The 24,100-nt window shown below is 40.9% G+C and overlaps 1 protein-coding gene across 6 annotated transcripts in view; it reads left to right on the forward strand.

Annotated features, from left to right (window-relative positions):
• AUTS2 (activator of transcription and developmental regulator AUTS2) overlaps positions 1 to 24,100 on the forward strand; it is a 2,002,816-nt gene that overhangs the window by 1,828,723 nt on the left and 149,993 nt on the right. The window lies entirely within an intron of this gene.

A 24,100-nucleotide genomic window follows, 5' to 3' on the forward strand; every position in this document is an offset into this window, starting at 1 on the left:
AATGTAGCCTAAATGTGTGATTTTACAATATTAGCATTTGGGGCCCCACTTTAAACTTTTACCTATGCCCCACTTTGTCTAAAACCGGCCCTGCTCCCATCGTGCCGTTACTGCCCTTGGGCCTCTATCTAGTACTCATAATAATTATGAGGGTGGAAAATGTGTGGGGCATTTTTGTTCTTTGAAACCAATCTTTTTTCTTCTGTGAATATTACAAGAAAAAATAGTTGCCAATAAATATGTATTATTTTTATTTTAATGTGTAGCTATTATGCAGTCGTGGCCCAATGTCTAGGTACCCTTGCAACTGTTAAAGAAAATGAAGTATTCATCCCATAAACCTATATATTATTACACGTTTCAATATGAACATGTTTATTTTCTTTGTGTGAATTGGAAGAACACAAAAAAAACGAGAACAAAAGGCAAATTGGACATATTTTCACACAAAACACCAAAAATGGGCGAGACAAAATTGTTGGCACCTTAATAATAAATTTTATTTTTATAGCGCCGACATATTCCGCAGCACTTTACATTTCAGAGGGGATTTGTACAGACAATAGACATTACAGCATAACAATAATCACATACAGTAGATTATAACAAATACCAAGAGGAGTGAGGGCCCTGCTCGCAAGCTTACAGTCTATGAGGAAAGAGGTAGACACGAAAGGTGGGTGGTAACAGTTGCCCTGATTGTATGGACCAGCCATAATGTTAAGTGTGTAACAGTACAGACACAGAGGGCTAATGGATGCATAAAGCATGTGGGAACATGATGCTGGGAACCTGGTTATGGTAAAATTTTTGGCTCTGCCACACAGGGATAGGTTAGGTTAATGTGTTGAGGCGATAGGCCAGTCTGAATAAATGCGTTTTCAGGACACGCTTAAAATTGTGGGGACTGGGGACTAATCGTATTGACCTGGGAAGTGCATTCCAAAGAATTGGCGCGGCACGTGTAAAGTCTTGGAGACGGGAGTGGGAGGTTCTGACTATTGAGGATACTAACCTCAGGTCATCAGCAGAACGGAGGGCGCGGGTAGGGTGGTATACTGAAACAAGGGAGGAGATGTAGGGTGGTGCTGAGCCATGGAGGGCTTTGTGGGTGAGGCACCTTCAACATAAATAACTACAATCACTTCCTATAACCATCAACAAGCTTCTTACACCTCTCAACTGGAATTTTGGACCACTCTTCTTTTCCAAATTGCTCGTCTCTCATATTTGAAGAGTGTCTTCTCTCAACAGCAATTTTAAGATCTCTCCACAGGTGTTCAATGGAATTTAGATTTGGACTCATTGCTCACCTCTTCAGAACTCTCCAGAGCTTTGTTTCCATCCATATATGGATGCTTCTTGAAGTATGTTTGAGGTTATTTTCCTGCTGGAAGACCCATGACCTAGGACACAAACACAGATTTCTAACACTGGGCACTACATTGTGACCCAAAATACTTTGGTAATCTTCAGACTACATAATGCCTTGTACACAGTCAAGGCACCAAGTGCCAGAGGCAGTAAAACAACCCCAAAACATATTTGATTCTCCACCATATTTGACTGTAGGCACTGTTTTCCTTTCTTTGAAGGCTTCATTGTATTTTCAGTAAACAGTAGAATGATATGCTTTAAAAAAACCCTATCTTGATCTCATCTGTCCACAAGACGCCTTCCTAGAAGGAAGTTGGCTTACTTGCGAAAATTTTGGCAAACTGCAGTCAAGCTTTTTTATTTCTCTGTGACATCAGTGGTGTCGTCCTGGGTCTCCTGCATTTTATTTCATTCAAATGTCAAATGATAGTACATGCTGACATTGGTGCACCCTGAGCCTGCAGGACAGCTTGAATTTCTTTGAAACTCGACTGGGGTCGCTTATTCATTATCCAGACTATCCTGTATTGCAACCTTTCATCAATTTTTCTCTTCCATTTACATCAAGGGAGGTTAGCTACAGTGTCATGGGTTGTAATCTTCTTGATTATGTTGTACACTGTAGACAAAGGAATATCAAGATCTCTGGAGATGGACTTGTAACCTTGAGATTGCTGAAATTGTTCAACAATTTTGCATTTCAACTCTTTAAACGGTTCTCTTTTCCTCTTTCTGTTCTCCATGCTTAATGTGACACATACACAGTGTCAACTTCTCCCCTTTTTATCTGGTTTTAGGTGTGATTTTCATATTGTTCAAGCTTTTTACTTGCCACAGGTGAGTTTGAATGAGCATCACATGCTTGATACAAAATTATTTACCTGTAATTTTGGAAAGGTGCCAACAAATCTGTCTGGCTCATATCTGAGGTTTTGTGTGAACTTATGTCCAATTTGCCTTTCTTCTCAGATTTTTTGTGTTGTTCAAATACACACAAAGGAAATAAACATGTGTATAACAAAACATGTGTAACTGCAATAATTTTCTGGGAGAACTCCATCATTTTCTGGAACAATTGCAAGGGTGCCGACACTTTTGGCCATGACTGTACATCATATACACTCAGTATAGGCATAAATAGGCTTCAGGACCTTAAATTAAGGTTGCCATTGGTGCTAGATATAGCCAGTATTTCCAAATCTTAAGGAAACTTTAGTTTCCCTTGCTACCATATGTGCTTTAATATATTCCAAACAAATTATACTACACAATGAATATAAACAGTAATAAAAATATCATTAATATTTAGTTGACACTACAGATTTAATAAGAATAGGAATATATAGTACAAGCAGAATGAAATATTGGAGAAAAAGGAAATATGAAATATTGAGTGTTACACTGAATGCAAACACAATACGAGTCCTGTGTTACATTTGGAAAACCAGGCAGGTGGCAATAGAAGGGTAAACTATACAATTAGGCCCTTATATAGTTGTACAAGCAGCACAAAGTGTGTCATCAACCACATGACTGCAGTGATGTTAGAAGTTGATAAATTCATTGTTATTTACCCCAAATGGAGTAATGGAACATAGCCTACTTCTCAAGACTCATATATTCCCATGTCATCTGCTATATTATGTAATGGTTGTATTCCTGTCCAGAATATTGGCAAAGCAGAATAAAAATCATGCGAAAACAATCAACGCCTTGATATTTTCCAAATGGCTGAACTATTAATGCTCTGGTAGCATCTGAAAGAATGAAACAGTGTCTTCACTCCCACCTTCCTTCCCCCTTCATGTACTGAACACATTTTTCAAACCTGACTTTGTGCAAACATGCTGTTGTGCTGCAAGCATTAAAAGGCAATTTAGTACTCAAAGGATTAAAAGCTCATGTTAAATTGAAGACTACACTTGGCATAAACATTAAAAATTGACAGAACACCCTGCACATTAACTTCACCGGGGCCCCATAATTAGCATTTAAAAGTGAAACATAATTTCCTTACCATGCTAATCCACTACCTAGTTACTCATTCATAATGCATTTGTTGAAATACAAATGAATTTTTTTTCACATTTTACTTTTCTATTTTGCATTTTGACTAGAAAAGAATAAGAGATGCTCAATTTTTTTTCATGAAAAGCTTGGACTTTGTATTTGCATAATTACATTTCATTTTAAGTACATAGAGCAAACAATATGGTTCATTTTTAGCTGTAAACTCGCAAGGAAATATAATATTCATTATTAATAATTCTTGAATATCTATGGCAGGTTAGTACTAGCATGATGGTGACAAGATTCAAAAGCAATGGCTCACGATATGGCAAATTTAGCTACTTGTATTACTATATTATGTCTAGATCTTCGATGTACATAACAGCATATATCACACAACATTGAAATTGCAAAACCAAACCAAAACATTTATGCAAATACAGGAATTAGCAAGTGTCGCTAAAGGTACTGTCACACTTAGCGATGCACCAGCGATCCCGACCAGCAATATGACGAGGTCAGGATCGCTGGTACATCGCTAAGTGGTCGCTAGTGAGCTGCCAAACAGGCAGATCTCACCAGCGACATCGCTGGGGACGGGGGTCGCTACTTACCTGTCACACCAGGCGATCCTGCGTCCTCCCGCCCGGCTCCACGCTCATCGCTCGTCTCTCCACAGGAAGCACCGCAGGAAGCTGACGACGAGAAACAGTCCAGCCTGTTCTCGCGCGATCAGCGATAACCAGCGGGGGAGTGGGTTGTAGGTATCAGACATAGCGATATCGCTAGCAATATCGCTATAACATCACTAGTTATAGCGATATTGCTAGCGATATCGCTTAGTGTGACAGTACCTTAAGATCTGCAAATGATCACATTTTCAAGCAACTAGCTCCTATCTGTAGCACGTGGGAGGGTCATAAAAGCCAGATTGAAAGCTATTTTTTGGAGGGTTTCAATGAAACTTCACAGGTCGGGTCAAGTCTTGTGGGATGATTGTGCGATGTCTCCTGTTCACCAATGAGCTAGTTATCACCATTTATCACAAACTGAGAGAGACAAAATCTTTGAACTGAGAGATATTGGTTTATCACTCTGGCAGATCAGAACATGTGTAGGCCAAGATGTTGCCACGGTTTAATGTTACATGTTTCAGTGAATGGGAGAACAATGACAAATTGGAATGAAAGTTAGGGTACTGTCACACTAAGTGATGCACCAGCGATCCCGACAACGATATGGATCACTGGGGCATCGCTAAGTGGTCGCTAGTGAGCTGCCACACAGGCAGATCTCACCAGCGACATAGCAGCGGTCGGGGGTCGCTACTTACCTGTCAGACACGGCGATCCTGATGTCTTCCCGCCCCGCATCCACGTGTCGCTCGTCAGCACCACAGGAAGCTGACGATGAGAAATGGCCCAGGCCGTTCTCGTGCGATTAGAGATAACCAGTGGGGGAGCCGGTCGGAGGTAAGTATCAGGTATAGTGATATCGCTATAACGTCACAAAACCAGTGACATTATAGCGATATTGCTAGCGATATTGCTTAGTGTGACAGGCCCTTAAGAGGTGCACTAGGGCAGACATCTACATGTTTGATCATCATATTAGAAGAATGGCATGTAGTGATCCTTTCTGTACTAGAGAAGAACATAAAAAAACATTCAGACTTTACTTATCAAGCATTATGCATCAAACAGTGTCTACACAAAACAATACATGACATTGTGCTTACAAGGCAGATGTTCAACAACAGGTGTTCCATTGACCTCACACCACCACTCTTAAAGATTTTCTTGGTGAAGAACAAGATAGCAATGGAGGTTGACATGGAGGTCAATCTTCAATGGTTAGTTCTGCCTTTGTCTTGTACACAATGATAGCCGGAGATTAGTCAGCTGACTATATGAGCAGTACCATGAAGAGGCCTTCATGAGGGAACATCACACCAAACCTACTCACTGAATTAGGGTGTGGGGTGGCATAATGTACAATAGTCAGACCCCTCTACTGTTTATTCCACGTACACAAACAGCTTGGCATTAAATTGATTTGCTCATAGAACCAATGGTACTACCATTTCTCAAAAGTGTTCCAAGAGCCGCTTTTCAACATGTAAAAGCCAAGCTGCATGTTGCTGTATTACTGTGAGCAGACTGTGTTGTCTGAACATGCTTAAATGACAAACAGTCACTCTAGACTTGTCTCACATTGGGCCAATCTGGGGCATCATTGGTTGACAATTGCAAAGGAAGTGGCCAGCTGTGGATCTTGAAGATTTGCGTGCCCAAGAACATTCAGCATGGCAGAATATTCTTCAAACAACCACTAATAACCTCATTGATAGCATAGCACGTTGTGTAAGACAATACTGAATAGATCAAGATGTTTTGTAAATGAACAAAATGGAAAGAAAATTTTCAAATCATTAATATGTCTAGTGAAGCTATGAAGCTATGATTTCCCTAATTCGATGACTTTACCTTCTTTTTGTTGTGATTTCAATGTTCAGGAATGTATATGTAAAATGAAACTCAACAAAGTGAATATTAATTTTATAAGGACTCTACGGGACAAATTCATCACAGGCTTTAAGCCAGTAGTCTGGCATAAAAAAGTTGCAAACTGGAGTTGCACAAAAATGTTACCAATGCTTTTATGCCAGGCCCCTCACTTTTACTATATTTTTTGCCAAACATAGTGTACAATGTCAGTTTTTGGTTCTGGCACTATAAATATATAGAGGTGTGTGCCTCTTTAGAGATTTGTAAAAGACATTTTCTTACTTCAGCAGACTTTTGACCAAAACTGGCATATGAACTGCCAGTCTTGATAAATTCCTTTCTATGTTTCATGACAATCATGATATTATTTATGTAATGGATTTATTCTTATTCTTATTTGCATAAATAACACAATTGCAGGAAAATTAAGTGAATGTTAATCAAAGTCTACAACAATATCATCAGTTAAAACTATTTGCAGTGGTCATTCTGGGACATTTCTTAAAATAGACTAAAATTATTGTTGTCCTGGCCTTAATGTCTGGAAACAGAGTAGTTTGGTATTGTTTCACCCGTTTATTTAGTTGTACGTTCTTCCGCGTGGCATAAAGCTCTACTGCACCACACGAAATGATTAAAGATGTTTATTTGGATGCACAATTCAAGGCAAGGAATTACAAATCAGAGGCCTAAGGCGGAAAACATTTTTAACTCACAGACCAGCTGTGCGATATAAAGGGGCTACAAGATTCTTCGAGAGGAGCAGTGGGATTCCGCAGTCAGTTTCCACAGAATTGTTTTCATTCATCACGATAACTTACTAGTTTGTATTTAGTATTTCATACATCCTGTGTGGGTGAAGGCAAGAGTGTATTTTGTGTTATGAAAGAAAAAATCAAGGCAACTTCCATTCTAAAGAATTCATCTTACTTAGAAGAGCCAGCGGATTGTGGATTTAGAGACAGTAAATCCAAGCAGCTCTATATTTTGTTTGACATGTTAGTACACCCTTATCCCTAATACATCAACTGCTCTTTCCCCCAAGCACAGTCTGCTGTACCTTATTGAAATTCCGACCTTCTTTTGTTAATAAAGTGGTCATATCTTAAACCAAAACCTAGTTCACTGTTGGGTAAGGTTTATCCCCTGTATAGGGACTTTGTGTAGTTTTGCTTCCATAACATATACTTGATTTTTAGAACAGGAATAACTTTGTCTCTTATTCCTTTTTGAACAATACTTTACTTTTAACATTTTATGCCTTTGGTTAGATATTAGCAAATTTGGAGTGGAATTGAATTCTACTTGAATATCAAAAAATAAGCATTTTCAAAATATGGATTTTTGTAAATTGGATTTTGCAAATTGGCAGCAGGATGACAGTCATTTTACTGATCTGTAAATGATGTGTAAATGTTTTTTTTTTTTTTTTTTTAAATAAACCTTATAGTCACCTCAACAGTCACATGTCCAGCCATTCTGAGGTTCAATGTCTCTTGTCTGGTCCTCAGAGCCACCTCTTCTTCCCCCCTTCATGACCCGCATCTCCTGGCCTGTTAACACTGGGCCGGAACTTTTGGTCACCATGAGGCATTGGAAGTTACTGTGCATCACAGTTCATGGTGTCACAGTCATGCAACGCTTAGTGACTTCTGAGACTGAATAGTTCAAATATGCTACAGCTGAAAGAAGGGGTCCTCAAGGCTTCTTCATTATGCCGTCATAGCTTACTCTAGGCCATGACTTCCGTCCACTACCAGGCCTCATAGATCACTGCACAATGCATCATGACGTGCGACACATAGTGACTTCAAAGACCTGGTTGTGGTCTGAAGTCCTGGCGAATAGGCCTGGAGATGCGGGTAGCTATGGGGGAAAAAAGAGGCAACTATGAAGGTCTGGACAGAATAAAATGACCAGACACATTTTGACCGATTTTGTATAATAGCAGTTTAATGACCTTTCCTTGAGCTGCCAAAATTATTTTTTGACTTTTTTTGTGACATAGAACATGAAATTTTTTTTATACTTGTTCTCATAGAATATTATGGGTTTTTTTTTTTTTTACATTTTTTTAGACATGCTATATTCAAATATATAATATGTATATAACAAATATATTTTATATGGTTATTTATTCTTAAAATTTGTACATTTTAAACTAACATAATCTATACAAATAAATAACTTTATTTGGTTTCAGTAGTTTCAATATATGATATGCATAGTCTCAGAATAAGGAAAGGATGTGGTGATGGTTTGGTTGTGTTGTGTTCTCTTATTGGCAGTATGAGTTGTTTCAACATTTGCATGTCATTTTTATTGTCTTTACTTGCTCTTATGTATTTTTATGTATATTTTTTTTTACATGTGTTCCCCTGAGGACATATATTTTTTGGGTGACATCAGTCACCTTTGATGACATTATTCACTCACAGAACTGATTTGGGTTTGCTAACGGGGCTTCTGGCAATCATATTATTTAGGCATTATTTCTCTGGTGAAGTTTCACACACTGTTTCACCTCCTGAAGCCTAGATTGTGATGACAAGGAATAATGCAGTTTCAAAGATGTACATTATGCAGAAGACAACAATAGCAAGAAAGTAACAACTGCATCATTACTCTTTAAAGGACCCGTTACACACAGCGATCTCGCAGGAGAGATCGCTAATTTTGTGACACCTCAGCAATCTCTCCAGCGAGATTGCTGTGTGTGACATCCAGCAGCGATCGGCCCCCCCGCGGGGTATCGCTGATCCCGCTGGCCAGTGCACATCGCTGCGTGTGGCAGCGGGAGCCAGCGATGAGCGATGCTGCACGCTGGTTACCAATGTAAACATCGGGTTTCTAAGGGCCGCGGGGCCCTTAGAAACCCAATGTTTACCGTAGATACCAGCGTGCACTGCAGGCAGGGCGGGAGGTGGAGGCAGAGCAGCGCACAGACCGGAGTAGCTCTGCTATCTGCTACTCCAGTCTGTAAGATTGGAGTAGCAGATAGCAGAGCTACGCCGGTCTGTCTGCGCCGCTCTGCCTCCACCTCCCGCCCTTCCTGCAGTGCACGCTGGTATCTAGGGTAAACATCGGGTTTCTAAGGGCCCGCAGCCCTTAGAAACCCGATGTTCACATTGGTAACCAGAATGCTCGCTGGTCCTGATCGCTGGAGGGGCTGTCTATGTGACAGCTCACCAGAAATCAGCTAACAATGTCCTAGCGATCCCATCCACGTCGGATAATTGGTGGGATTGCTGGGACATCGTTATGTGTAACGGTACACTAAAGGGGGTATCTGGGACTTTCTAAAAATCAAAAAGCATTAAAAGGAAGGTAATTGCAACTTGCCTGCCTGTTGTGTCCAGTGCCGTTCATCCGTGGCACAGTGACCGCTCCTGCTGGGGATTCAGAAACCTCTTCTGACGTCACATCTATAGCGGAGGCTTCTTTTCCATTCTGCTCTGTCGACTGGGCGGAACTTCCAACGTCATTATGATTGACAGCGAGGAACCTCATTGACTAACTGGGAAAGCCAGCTGTTAGTCAGAATGACATTGAAATTCATGCCCCGTCAAGTCAGTAGAGGCAGCTGAATCCCTGGAAGGAGCAGTATGTGACTGCTCTGTGTCGGGGAAGAACGGCACTGTGCGCAACCAGCAGGTAAGTTGCAATTTGTGAAGTTCTAGATTTACCCTTTAAGGTGTTTGAAAGAAGTAGCTAAAGCAGTGTCTTGAATGGTGTTGTTTGCTCTTGACAAGCACTTGTAGAGTCCCCTGACCATAATTAGCTCATAGGGTTTCCTGTGATGGAACTCCCATGATCAATTTTTTATGCAGTGGAACATGAAAACACGTTTTTAGTTCTTCCAGGGTTAGAAGAAATATTACATGGTGCCTATTAAAATCAATAGATTGCCTAATGCACAGACTTGCCAGATCTTTCTGAGCAAGAACCATTCTTTGTAGAAGTTCTCAGCTCTGGCTAAAAGATCAACGACCTAATTTGTGTATTAGAAAATGGGTTTTACAATCAAGCAAACCGTATTTGGAAAGTTTGAAGATTTTGCAATGGACTAAGATAATACTACATAGACTCAAATACAAAATCTTATGGTCCAATTTATTTTACTGCCAATCCAGTAGTGACGAATTTCACTATTTGAGTAGCAGTGAAATTAATATTTATGTCTCAATTTAAAAAAGGCCTGTCACGTAAATGCTCTCCTTAACTTAATTTGGCTCCTATTCTATAAATGTTCGGGCTCTTCGACACGTGTTATTTTTGCACATAGATCAGGGACCCATTACAATCAATGTGCCTTTTCGCATGTCCTTTGTTCCTTTGCTTTGTTGACGGAGTGTTCACCAAAAAAAATAGGAGACGTCCAAATTGCATCTCCAACTCACGAATGCAGGTCAATGACCATGTGTAAAAAAAGGATAGAATAGCACTTGGATGCCTTCTGTGTGCTGTCCATATTCTACTGCTTAATAGGTAGTCAAAAAAAGATTTTTTTTCCTACACGAAAAATGGATACAACAAAGATTGTAAAAACTGACATATGTAACACAAATGGGAGCACACATGGAAAAAAAAACATGCATTTTTCGCGCATAAGAAAAAAAGGTGTTGTGTTAAACCATCCTTAATGTAGTCTTGTCAGCCAAGTGGACATGGTCTTCCTCAACTCTTCTCTATGGAAGGCTTTTTGATGACACTGCCCAGTTCGATAAAAAGCTAGATTTAAATGTAAGGAAAAGTGCACCTTATCTTATGAACAGAGAGAAGCAGAAACAAAACTTGAAGAACATCAGATTCAGGAGAACAAAAACATTTTCATATTTATGGCAAATCACAGGTCATCTTTAAGGATTGCCAACTAAGTGATAAATTCTGTTAAACGAGTAGTATTAAGAAATAAGAACATCTAGTAAGCAGCTTTTTGTACCATAGCTATTTAGTATTACTTAACTTAATAAATATATTGTATTATGTAGTATTAACATATCTTAGAGTATTAATCCCATTACATTCTGACAACAAACATTGCTATAGCGTTGGTGGAATCGATCCAGTCCATTGACCAGGCCAGTTAGCTGTGAATTTCAAACTGGAGCTTTGAGAACCTGGTACTACCTTCTGGCATCCGCAGCTCTTATGATCAGTTGACCTGGCACAATGTCGCGTTTGCGTGATGTTACAACAATGACATTGCATCAGGTCACAAAAGAAGAACTGCTGATTCCAGAAGATAGGAGGCGGTTCTCAGTGTTTCTGTGTGATAGCCACAGACCTGGCAGAAGGACCGGTTCCTGAACATTGATTAACTCTAATTGATATCCAAATTTATTTAGTGACTATAAAAACATATAGCTGGTATTTTGTGGATCTTTGTAAAATAAACATTCTTAAGGCGTACTGGTTTTGGTGGGACTTGCCTAGCCTACCATCTGATGTGTATGGGGGCCTCCTTATAATAATATTAATTTTTATTTTTATAGCGTCAACACATTCCGCAGCACTTTACAATTTTAGAGGTGACTTGTAGTGACAGTAAAGATATTACAGAATAACACCTTACTTGAATATCCAAATGAGCGAGGGCCCTGCTGGCCAGCTTATAATCTATGAGGAAAATGTTGATGGAGAGATGGTGAGGCAGAATATCAACTGTTACATTTGATTTCAAGGAAGAAAAGTTGCTGCTATAAGAGTCTGCTCTTTCCTCATTGAAAACATGTGAACACTTGACCAAGAAGAACACTAATGTGTATTGAGGAGGTTAAGAGTGAGATAGCAGTCTGCTGAACGAACAGATTTGTCCGACAGATATCTTATGTGTACATAGGATTTAGTAAACATTTAAAAGTACTAGAGTTAAGATCAGAAGTATAAGAGCATGTATTTACCTAAACTAGTTATCCACAAAAATAAACAATTCACAAGTAATACACTTAAAAAAAAGTAAAGAAGAGAGCACATATTTACAGCATATTATAAATAAAAATCATAAAATCATTGAAGGATATACAATATTAGTGAACGTAGCGTAACTAATACTATGGATATATCTATATTCCTACCTACCTATCTTCATGTATGCATATATGTTTCACATATATGTAATTAGACATATATACAGTTCAAACTAGAAGTTTTTATATAGTGTATGTAAAGACACCTATACATGTTTTTCTCAATATCTGACATGAAATCAGAATAAACCTTTCACGTTTTAGGTCAATTAGGATTACCATAGTCTATTCTATAAAGGGGGTTTTACACATAAAACATCACTGATTTTGTGACGTTATAGCGATATTGCTAGCGATATCGCTATGTGTGATACTTACCTCTGACCGGCTCCCCCGCTGTCCATCGCTGATCGCGCGAGATCGGGCGGCTCCATTTCTCGTCGTCAGCTTCCTGCTGGGCTTCCTGCTGTGTGAGACGAGTGATGCTGGACGCGGGCGGGAGGACGTCAGGACCGCTGTGTGTGAAAGGTAAGTATTGTCCGCTGTATCGCTGCTGCATCGCTGTGAGATCTTCCTGTGTGGAAGCTCACTAGCGATCATTTAGCGATGCACCAGCGATCCTGACCGGGTCGGATCGCTGGTCGGATCGCTGGTGCATCGCTAAATGTAAAAGGGCCTTTATTTCTAAACACTGTTTTTCAGTTATTCCTTTATATCCCCATTCATACTGCACCCACCAAACAAACCACACAGCCACAATTTGATCACAAAATACAGTTTAAACATTAATTTTCATAAACCTGCAGAAAGGCATAATGACCTGCAGGTGGCACCTCAACCGGAAAACATTTTTTGGCCTCTATTTATCAAAACAATTTTGGGCCATTTTTCAATCGCTGGTCTCCCACTGGCCAGCGTGCATCACTGCGTGTGGCAGCGAGAGACCAGCGATCAGCGACGCTGGACGCTGGTTTCTAATGTAAACATCGGGTATCCAGGAGCCGCGGTCTGTTTCAGGTGTGTATTAAAATATATCTACAGGTGTGTCTCTAATTAACTCATTTGTTGCCAAAAAACCTCAGAAGCTTCCAAACACATGACAATATCATATGGGCTGTCCAGAATTCTTTAACCCCTTAAACCCCAGAGTTTTTTTGGTTTTGCGTTTTTGTTTTTCGCTCTTCTTCCCAAAGCCATAACTTTTTTATTTTTCCATCAATATGGCCATGTGAAGGTTTATTTTTTTTGCGGGACGAGTTGTACTTTTGAACGACACCATTAGTTTTACCATGTTGTATGCTAGAGAACAGGAAAAAAATTTCAAGTGCGGTGAAATTGCAAAAAAAAAGTGCAATCTCACAGTTGTTTTATTTTTGGCTTTTTTGCTAGGTTCACTAAATGCTTAAATGGACCTGCCATTATGATTCTCCAGGTTGTTAGAAGTTCATAGACACCAAACATGTATAGGTTCTTTTTTATCTAAGTGGTGGAAAAAATTCCAAACTTTGCTAAAAAAAAAAAGCATCATTTTCCGATACCCGTAGCATCTCTATTTTTCGTGATCTCGGGTTGGGTGAGGGCTTATTTTTTGCATGCTGGGCTGACATTTTTAATGATATCATTTTAGTGAAGATATGATCTTTTGATCACCCATTATTGCATTTTAATGCAATGTCGCAGCAACCAAAAAGCATAATTCTGGGGGTTTGACTTTTTTTATAATAATAATCTTTATTTTTATATAGCGCTAACATATTCCGCAGCGCTTTACAGTTTTGCACACATTTCATCACTGTCCCTGATGGGGCTCACAATCTAAATTCCCTATCAGTATGTCTTTGGAGTGTGGGAGGAAACCGGAGTGCCCGAAGGAAACCCACGCAAACACGGGGAGAACATACAAACTCCTTGCAGATGTTGTCCTTGGTGGGATTCGAACCCAGGCTAACCACTGAGCCACCGTGTCGTTCAGCGATCATTTTAATCCTCTTCTTTTGTTGATAGATTGGGCTATTCTGAATGCGGCAATACTTAATATGTGTATGTGTGATTTTATTTTTATCGTTCTATTTTGAATGGGGGATGATTTGAACTTTTATATATTTTTTTATATATTTTTAAACACTTTTTTTAACTTTTGCCATTCTTCAATAGTCTCTATGGGAGAGTAGAAGCTGCCATAGCCCTATCGGCTCTGCTACATAGAGTTAATGGACACATTGCCTCTATGTAGAAGAATTGCTGACTTGCTATGAGCGCCGACCACTTGGTGGTGCTCACAGCAATCCGGTACTGACAACCATAGAGGTATCCAGGAGACCTCAGGTTGTCATGCTGACACACCGGTGACCCGCGATCACGTGACATGGGTCACCGGTGTGCGTATTTCCGGCTTGATTGCCAGAAGCGCCATTTAAATGCCACTATCAACGTTTGACAGCAGCATTTAACTTGTTAATAGCTGCACATGGATCATGATTCCACCCGCGGCTATTGTGGTCACATGTCAGCTGTTCAAAACAGCTGACATTTCCCAGGAAAGATGTGGGCTCACTGCCGGAGCCCACATCAAAGGGAGGGAGTCCGACATCGGTGTACTATTACGACCGTTGTCGGAAAGGGGTTAAAGGCATAGTAATCTTAGTGTTTGTAAACTTTTGACTTTGCAGTAAGTAATCAAAATGACTTAAAGCATTATCTCTCTCATTATCATGGCATTTGACAAATATTAATATTTATGGTAATCCTAATTGACCTAAAACAGGAAAGGTTTATTCTGATTTCATGTCAGATATTGAGAAATACATGCATTTGTGTCTTTTTATATAGTGTAAGTAAACTTCTAGTTTCAACTGTATGTGTGTGTGCATATACGGTGTATACATATATAGTTAACTACTAGCTGAAGAGCCCGGTGCTGCCCGGGCATAGTAACTAACTACGGCTAGTTATAACAAATTATAATTATTATATATATATATAAAGCTGAGTGTAGAGCCCCGCCCACTCCGCATAGCCACATTCACTATAATATCCCACATCATCCAGTCAGCCAGAGCTACCGGACTACTACCCCAAATATCCCACATTGTTCCGTCAGCCAGAGCCACCGGACTACTACCCCTAATATCCCACATCATCCAGTCAGCCAGAGCTACTGGACTACTACCCCTAATATCCCACATCATCCCGTCAGTCAGAGCCACCAGACTAATCTCCCTAATATCCCACATCTTCCCATCAGCCAGAGCCACCGGACTACTACCTCTAATATCCCACATCATCCCATCAGCCTGGGGTCAGAACCAGAGCACTGAGTGGAATGGTCCTAACTTTCATACCAGGGATCCCTTTAAGAGAGGCCTGGGGTCAGAACCAGAGCGCTGAGTGGATTTGCCCTGACTTCCATACCAGAGATCCCTTTAAGAGAGGCCTGGGGTCAGTACCAAAGCGCAGAGTGGATTTGCCCTCACTTCCATACCGGGGATCCCTTTAAGAGGGGCCTTGGGTCAGAGCCAGAGCGCTGAGTGGTTTTGCCTTTACTTGCATGCCAATGATCCTTTTAATGGAAGCCTGGGGTCAGATTCTGAGTGCTGAGGGATTTGCGCTAACTTCCATACAGGAGATCCCTTTAAGAAAGGCCTGGGGTCAGAACCAAAGCGCTGGATGGATTTGCCCTGACTTCCATACCGGAGATCCCTTTAAGAAAGGCCTGGGGTCAGTACCAAAGCGAAGAGTGGATTTGCCCTAACTTCCATAGCAATGATCCCTTTAAGAGACCCTGGGGTCAGAACCAGAGCGCTGAGTGGAACAGTCCTAACTTCCATACTGGGGATCCCTTTAAGAGAGGCCTGGGGTCAAAACCAAAGGCTGGATGGATTTGCCCTGACTTCCATACCAATGATCCCTTTAGTAGAAGACTGTGGTCAGAAGCAGAGCGCTGAGGGATGTTCTCTGACTTCCATACCTATGTTCCCTTTAAGAGGGAAGGTGTGCATATGTAGGATGTGTGATGGGGATATGGGCATGGGAGGGGGGATTAATTTCTGTCATGTGCGCTCTGGGGGCAGACAATGGCGGGGAGCTTATGTTCCCGGGGATGCAAGATTTCTCCCACCATGTCAATCTCTACTGAGGTGTTGCCAAGTGGGAAAACTTGCTCATAGCAACCAATCACAGCTCAGCTTCTATTAACCAGCTCTGGTGAAATGAGAGATGCTTAGTGATTGGTTGAAAGGAAATCTGCTGCTCATAGCAACCAATCACAGCTCAGCTTCTTTTGAGCAGCCCTGGGGAAATGAAAGAAGCTTCGTGATTGGTTGGTGATACACACATACATACTGTACATTCAGTTTTATATATAGAGATATGACCTTGGAGTTTGGACAGCACATAGATGAAGAGGACAATAATTCTTGTCTCACGATGGACACCATGAGCTGCCACAGGCCAAGACTTTTGCAGTCCATGTATAATAGTCTGTATGGAATGTTCAAATGTGGTATACTGTCTCTCTTTTTAAAGTCATTTAATAGAAAAAAAAGTCCCGGCTCTCCAGTAGACTTTTAAATCTTGTCACCAGCCTATGACCCCTGAACACTTGTCATTGGAAAAATGAAAACACAGTTGGTGGGCTTGTCCCCCAGCATGCCACGCTGAATACTCTGTGGAATATACCCTCTGGTTCAGACATATTTTTAATATGTCTCTTACAGCTGGCTCATTTGATCCAGAAAGCCTGAGCTGGGAATTCAGAGGGGAGAAATAAAAGCAGGCATAGCCTGAGAGGATAGTTTGTCTCCTGAGTTTACCTTGAAAGATGAGGCACAGAAAATGAGAACTGAAGAAACATAAGGAAATCTGCCTTTATTATTGCACTTTTTGCTCATTATCTGTACAGAAACTGTTTAAAGGAACACATGGTAATTAATGAATAAAATCCCACGCAACTCACATTATTTTGGTAAATCGCCTTTTGTGCTCATTTTGCGTGAAGCTGTGAATATTGCAAGTGAATGCCTATAGAAAGGGTAAAGAGAGTCATCCACGAAAACTGTGCAGACAGCTGCAACATAATGTGTCAGCTATAATAAAGAAAAGAGCACAAAAACTATACGACTACAAGGCTGAGCACATCATGCAACAGGAATATGTATATACATATATATATATATATATATATATATATATATATATATATATACACTCACTGGCCACTTTATTAGGTACACCATGCTAGTAAGGGGTTGGACCCCCTTTTGCCTTCAGAACTGCCTCAATTCTTCGTGGCAGAGATTCAACAAGGTGCTGGAAGCATTCCTCAGAGATTTTGGACCATATTGACATGATGGCATCACACAGTTGGCGCAGATTTGTCGGCTGCACATCCCTGATGCGAATCTCCCGTTCCACCACATCCCAAAGATGCTCTATTGGATTGAGATCTGGTGACTGAGGAGGCCATTTGAGTACAGTGAACTCATTGTCATGTTCAAGAAACCAATCTGAGATGATTCGAGCTTTATGACATGGCGCATTATCCTGCTGAAAGTAGCCATCAGATGTTGGGTACATTGTGGTCATAAAGGGATGGACATGGTCAGCAACAATACTCAGGTAGGCTGTGGCATTGCAACGATGCTCAATTGGTACCAAAGGGCCCAAAGAGTGCCAAGAAAAAATTCCCCACACCATGACACCACCACCACCAGCCTGAACCGTTGATACAAGGCAGGATGGATCCATGCTTTCATGTTGTTTACGCCAAATTCTGACCCTACCATCCGAATGTCGCAGCAGAAATCGAGACTCATCAGACCAGGCAACGTTTTTCCAATCTTCTACTGTCCAATTTCGATGAGCTTGTGCAAATTGTAGCCTCAGTTTCCTGTTCTTAGCTGAGAGGAGTGGTACCCGGTGTGGTCTTCTGCTGCTGTAGCCCATCTGCCTCAAAGTTCGACGCACTGTGCGTTCAGAGATGCTCTTCTGCCTACCTTGGTTGTAACGGGTGGCAATTTGAGTCACTGTTGCCTTTCTATCAGCTCGAACCAGTCTGCCCATTCTCCTCTGACCTCTGGCATCAACAAGGCATTTCCGGCCACAGAACTGCCGCTCACTGGATTTTTTTTCTTTTTCGGACCATTCTCTGTAAACCCTAGAGATGGTTGTGCGTGAAAATCCCAGTAGATCAGCAGTTTCTGAAATACTCAGACCAGCCCTTCTGGCACCAACAATCATGCCACGTTCAAAGGCACTCAAATCACCTTTCTTCCCCATACTGATGCTCGGTTTGAACTGCAGGAGATTGTCTTGACCATGTCTACATGCCTAAATGCACTGAGTTGCCGCCATGTGATTGGCTGATTAGAAATTAAGTCTTAACACACAGTTGGACAGGAGTACCTAATAAAGTGGCCAGTGAGTGTATATACTGTATATCAAAGTTATCACAGAGCATGACTTAAAAAGTTCTGCATCCAATCAGCGCTGGCTTCACTTCAGACAAAACCGACTTCCGGAGCAATCAGAGCTGAGGCGGCTCTCACTCCCTCTGGATGTCAGTTACGTCCCAAAGAGGAAAGAGTGAAGACAGCATTGATTGGATGCAGTGATCATGTGACATAATAAGGTCAAACGAACTACAAAATAGCCAGCGTCGACACCACTGGAATGGCGCCCGCCCCCAAACAGTTATTATTTTATAAGGGGGGAACAGTAATTGAGAAGGGGGTTGTCCGAGTAGTGGATAACCCCTTTAAAAAATAAAATTCTGTCTTTATGCCTTTACATAGATTCCATTGAACTCAACAAGAAACAATAAGTTCACCCTAGTAGTAGCCTCAGACAAGCAAAAATGTATTTTTTTAAATGTGGTAGGGAATTTGGACTTATGCGTGATAAAACAGAATATTATTTTGTGCCACAGCAATTCTATGCCTTTTATGAAACTCAACAATGGAGTATTTCAGATTAAAATGAAGTAAACTGCAATCACCGAATTTGCACTAAATGCATTTCATAAGCTACAGCCGTAGACTTTCAATATTTATTTGTCTTAATGTTATATTTCTATCAACCATCCTGCCATAAATGAGCCATGCACAGTACATCCATGTCACCACAGGACCCCAGGCGCTGCAATTGAGCATCGTCCTTTTTTTTTTTTTTCATAGGAGCTATAAAATAAAAATAATGGTCAACCATGGACAGCCGGAAAGAATTTACACAATGAGCTGTTTTCATTTTAAACAATCGCAAGCCAAGACACATTACAATAAAAAAACAATAAATTTCCGTACACTTCCATTCAATCATCCTCGTGTTGTACAAAAGCTCATAATCCGGCAACAATAATGAGCTCCCACCCACTGGCTACTCTTTAGCTGCGAATCCTTAGTCATTTCTCCTCTCATCTTCTTCTTACCGAGACATTCTTACGGCCCCCCTTCTTTCATTCCACCCTCCCCCATACTTGCTATGGGTGATGATTGACAGATTAATATATGTCTAGCTACGTGTCTTAGAAATCAAAAGCAAGGTGCTGTCAGAATCGCTTGTCAGGAAATGAGATTAGGTGCACTTGTCATTTGCTGAGGATTGCAGTCTTTCTGAGATAAGGTTGCATTTAATGAGTGTAAAAAGCCTCCTTGTGAAAAAAGGTGGGAGGGAGATTTCATGGAGGAAGAGAATTATCATTTTTTTTTCTGGTGTCAGCCGAGAGCTTTATCATATAAGTTGATACCGGGGCACCCTGGTAGCCACTGATAATGGCCCTGGGACTATTGCACCACTTCTGTATCTTTGCAGCTTCAAATGTGATGACTTGTTACCTACTTTTAACGCTTGGGGGAGTTAAAAACTGGAATCCCAATGGGATCAGCTAAAGTATAAAGATAATAGAACAGATCTCTAGGAACTAGATATTATGGATACTCCGTAAAATGTTCATTTTAACAGCCGATTAGCAAGTAGCACTTACGCTAGAGATGGCTAATGATACTCAGATCAATAATATTGTGGACAAGAAAACGATCTCTTGGCTTTTTAAGTGAATGAGATGCTCTCTCACTATATGCTCTGTCTTCAAGTAAAGTGGAAGTGCATTGGGTAAAGAACAATAATTTTTACCGACATATCTATTGTCTATTTGAGTTTTATGGTTGACTAAGTATCCTGTGAAGTCTAGAGTGTAGCTCAAGAGCAGACATGACACAAGAGATGGCCAATGCTTCTTGAATACTTTGACATACTGAGGCCTCCCGTTTACCACTTTCCCATCACTCCAATCTATCCTTAACTCTAAAAACAACTCATTCCATGCTCTTTTGCTGCATCTACTGTTCCAGTACCTTCACTGGCTTACAATTATCCAGAGAATTCAGGTTTAAATACTAAAAATCACCATATCCATAATCGGTCTCTCCATGCATCTTCAACCTAATCTCGAAAAACCTCCCCACATATAATCTCAGATCTTCACAATATCGCCTATCTTCTGCCCTTCTTTGTTCCTCACACAACCATCTCTAACATTTCTCCTGAATGTCCCCCATACCCCAGAACTCAATACCTCATATCAGATTGTCTTCCATGAAGCCTTTGGAGCCATTGCAAGCCTTCAAATGCAACCTGAAAACTATTTTTTTCAGGAGAGTCTGCAACTTGCAAAAACTATGCTGGCACCTTTTTACTGCCCGAGCTATTCCACCCTTTAACCTACTGTCTCCTTCTCCAACACCTTGTTGATTATAAATCATGAGCATATATATATATATATATATATACACACAGTTGTGGCCAAAAGTATTGACACCGCTGCAATTCTGTCAGATAATACTCAGTTTCTTCCTGAAAATGATTGCAAGCACAAATTCTTTGGTATTATTATCTTCATTTAATTTGTCTTAAATGAAAAAACACAAAAAGAATTGTCCTAAAGCCAAATTGGATATAATTCCACACCAAACACAAAAAAGAGGGTGGACAAAAGTATTGGCACTGTTCAAAAAATCATGTGATGCTTCTCTAATTTGTGTAATTAACAGCACCTGTAACTTACCTATGGCACCTAATAGGTGTTGGCAATAACTAAATCACACTTGCAGCCAGTTGACATGGATTAAAGTTGACTTAACCTCTGTCCTGTGTCCTTGTGTGTACCACATTGAGCATGGAGAAAAGAAAGAAGACCAAAGAACTGTCTGAGGACTTGAGAAACCAACTTGTGAGGAAGCATGAGCAATCTCAAGGCTACAAGTCCATCTCCAAAGACCTGAATGTTCCTGTGTCTACCGTGCGCAGTGTCATCAAGAAGTTTAAAGCCCATGGCACTGTGGCTAACCTCCCTAGATGTGGACGGAAAAGAAAAATTGACAAGAGATTTCAACGCAAAATTGTGCGGATGTTGGATAAAGAACCTCGACTAACATCCAAACAAGTTCAAGCTGCCCTGCAGTCCGAGGGTACAACAGTGTCAACCCGTACTATCCGTCGGCGTCTGAATGAAAAGGGACTGTATGGTAGGAGACCCAGGAAGACCCCACTTCTTACCCCGAGACATAAAAAAGTCAGGCTGGAGTTTGCCAAAACTTACCTGAAAAAGCCTAAAACGTTTTGGATGAATGTTCTCTGGTCAGATGAGACAAAAGTAGAGCTTTTTGGGCAAAGGAATCAACATAGAGTTTACAGGAGAAAAAAGAGGCATTCAAAGAAAAGAACACAGTCCCTACAATCAAACATGGCAGAGGTTCCCTGATGTTTTGGGGTTGCTTTGCTGCCTCTGGCACTGGACTGCTTGACCGTGTGCATGGCATTATGAAGTCTGAAGACTACCAACAAATTTTGCAGCATAATGTAGGGCCCAGTGTGAGAAAGCTGGGTCTCCCTCAGATGTCATGCGTCTTCCAGCAGGACAATGACCCAAAACACACTTCAAAAAGCACTAGAAAATGGTTTGAGAGAAAGAACTGGAAACTTCTAAGGTGGCCAGCAATGAGTCCAGACCTGAATCCCATAGAACACCTGTGGAGAGATCTAAAAATGGCAGTTTGGAGAAGGCACCCTTCAAATATCAAGGACCTGGAGCAGTTTGCCAAAGAAGAATGTTCTAAAATTCCAGCAGAGCATTGTAAAAAACTCATTGATGGTTACCGGAAGTGGTTGGTCGCAGCTATTTTGGCTAAAGGTTGTGCAACCAAGTATTAGGCTGAGGGTGCAAATACTTTTGTCTTGCCCATTTTTGGAGTTTTGTGTGAAATGATCATTGTTTTGCTTTTTGCTTCATTCTCTTTTGTGTTTTTTCATTTAAGACAAATTAAATGAAGATAATAATACAAAAGAATTTGTGTTTGCAATCATTTTCAGGAAGAAACTGAGTATTATCTGACAGAATTGCAGGGGTGTCAATACTTTTGGCCACAACTGTATACATATATATCAACCATATATATGTGTGTAGAACTCTGGAATTAATGGTGCTTTTAAAAAAACATTAATAATAATACAACAAGCAGATTATATCTTTAAGAACACTTTAATGAATTAGATGTCACTAGATTAAGTATTTAACGTGTAGCATTATGCAGAGTCGTAGCTTGTATGGGTCCATACAAGTGTCAACTTTCCGTCATATCCAATTAAATCATAATGTTATATAGTAGGAGAGCTCAGTATCTGACACAGCCTCTGCAGTAAGAGGTATAGCAGCATCTACCACCTGCGCACTGCTGATAGCAATTCATTAGGGTCAATTTAAACCTGATAAGTTTATGAAAACAAGGTCCCATCAATAATAAAATGAGTGGTTAACATTTAAAACACACATTGATATATAAAAATAGTGTGTATATATATTTATATCTAATATATAAAGCTCAATGTGGGTGTGTGTGTATGTATGTATGTATGTATGTCCGGGATTGGCATCCGCACCGTCGCAGCTACAGCCACAAAATTTTGCACAGTCACACGTCTGGACCCCGAAAGCGTCATAGGCTCTGTTGTGAGGTGAAATTTTAATCCTGCGGGTTCCAATTCACCAATTTTACCCCTATCTACATAATGGGGAAAAAGTGTATGTATTGGCATCTGCACCGTCGCAGCTACAGCCACAAAATTTTGCACAGTCACACATCTGGACCCCGAGAGCGTCATAGGCTATGTTGTGAGGTGAAATTTTAACCCCGCGTGTTCCAATTCACCAAACAATTTTGCTACTCTCTACATAATGGGGAAAAAGTGAAAGGAAAAGTGTTGGAGGCAAATTGACAGCTGCCAGATGTGAACAAGGGGACTTAAAGAATGAGAGCGATGGCGCCAAACAGTATATACTGTACAGTTGCTAAGGTGGGTCCCTGACATGGGATACTCACCACACACGGGGATATGAACACACAAAATGTGCCACACACTACCACGTGCTTGAACACATATACCACCCTCAGCACACATGTCACCACACATACACCAACCTCTCCACATAAAAGTTGAAACACAAAAGTCACCACTCAAAACTCGCCAAGCTGTCCCACAGCTGTTTAAAAGATGAAAAATGAGCTGTGATTGGTTGCTATCAGCAACAGTTTTCTTTGTAGACAATTGTGGTAACTGAGGCCTATTATTCTTATCATTTCTATGGTGTTATCGTCCTTCTGTAAAGCTGGAAATGACACAATTTATTACCGTGCCAACACAGACCACCCTCTGACACAGACTGCAGGGGGAGCCCAGTATCACACAGGATAGGATTAAGGTACTGTCGCACTTAGCGATGCACCAGCGATCCCAACCGGCCATATGACCCGGTCAGGATCGCTGGTACATCGCTAAGTGGTTGCTACAGCGACATAGCAGCGGTCGGGGGTCACTACTTACCTGTCAGACGAGGCGATCCTGACGTACTCCCGCCAGCATCCACGTGTCGCTCGTCGGTGCCACAGGAAGCCCAGCAGGAAGCTGATGACGAGAAACGGTCCAGGACGTTCTTGCTCGATAACCAGCGGGGGAGCGGTCGGAGGTAAGTATCAGACATAGCGATATCGCTAGCGATATCGCTATAACGTCACAAAAACCAGTGACATTATAGCGATATTGCTAGCGATATCACTTAGTGTGACAGGGCCTTTAGATACACGGCTCAGCAGTCAGTATCACACTGGAGAGGATTAGATACACGGCTCAGCAGTCAGTATCACACAGGATAGGATTAGATACACAGCTCAGCAGTCAGTATCACACAGG

The sequence above is a fragment of the Dendrobates tinctorius genome, unplaced genomic scaffold (assembly GCF_039654945.1).
Source record: "Dendrobates tinctorius isolate UK_male_01 unplaced genomic scaffold, ASM3965494v1 ptg000007l, whole genome shotgun sequence".
Classification (NCBI taxonomy): Eukaryota; Metazoa; Chordata; class Amphibia; order Anura; family Dendrobatidae; genus Dendrobates; species Dendrobates tinctorius.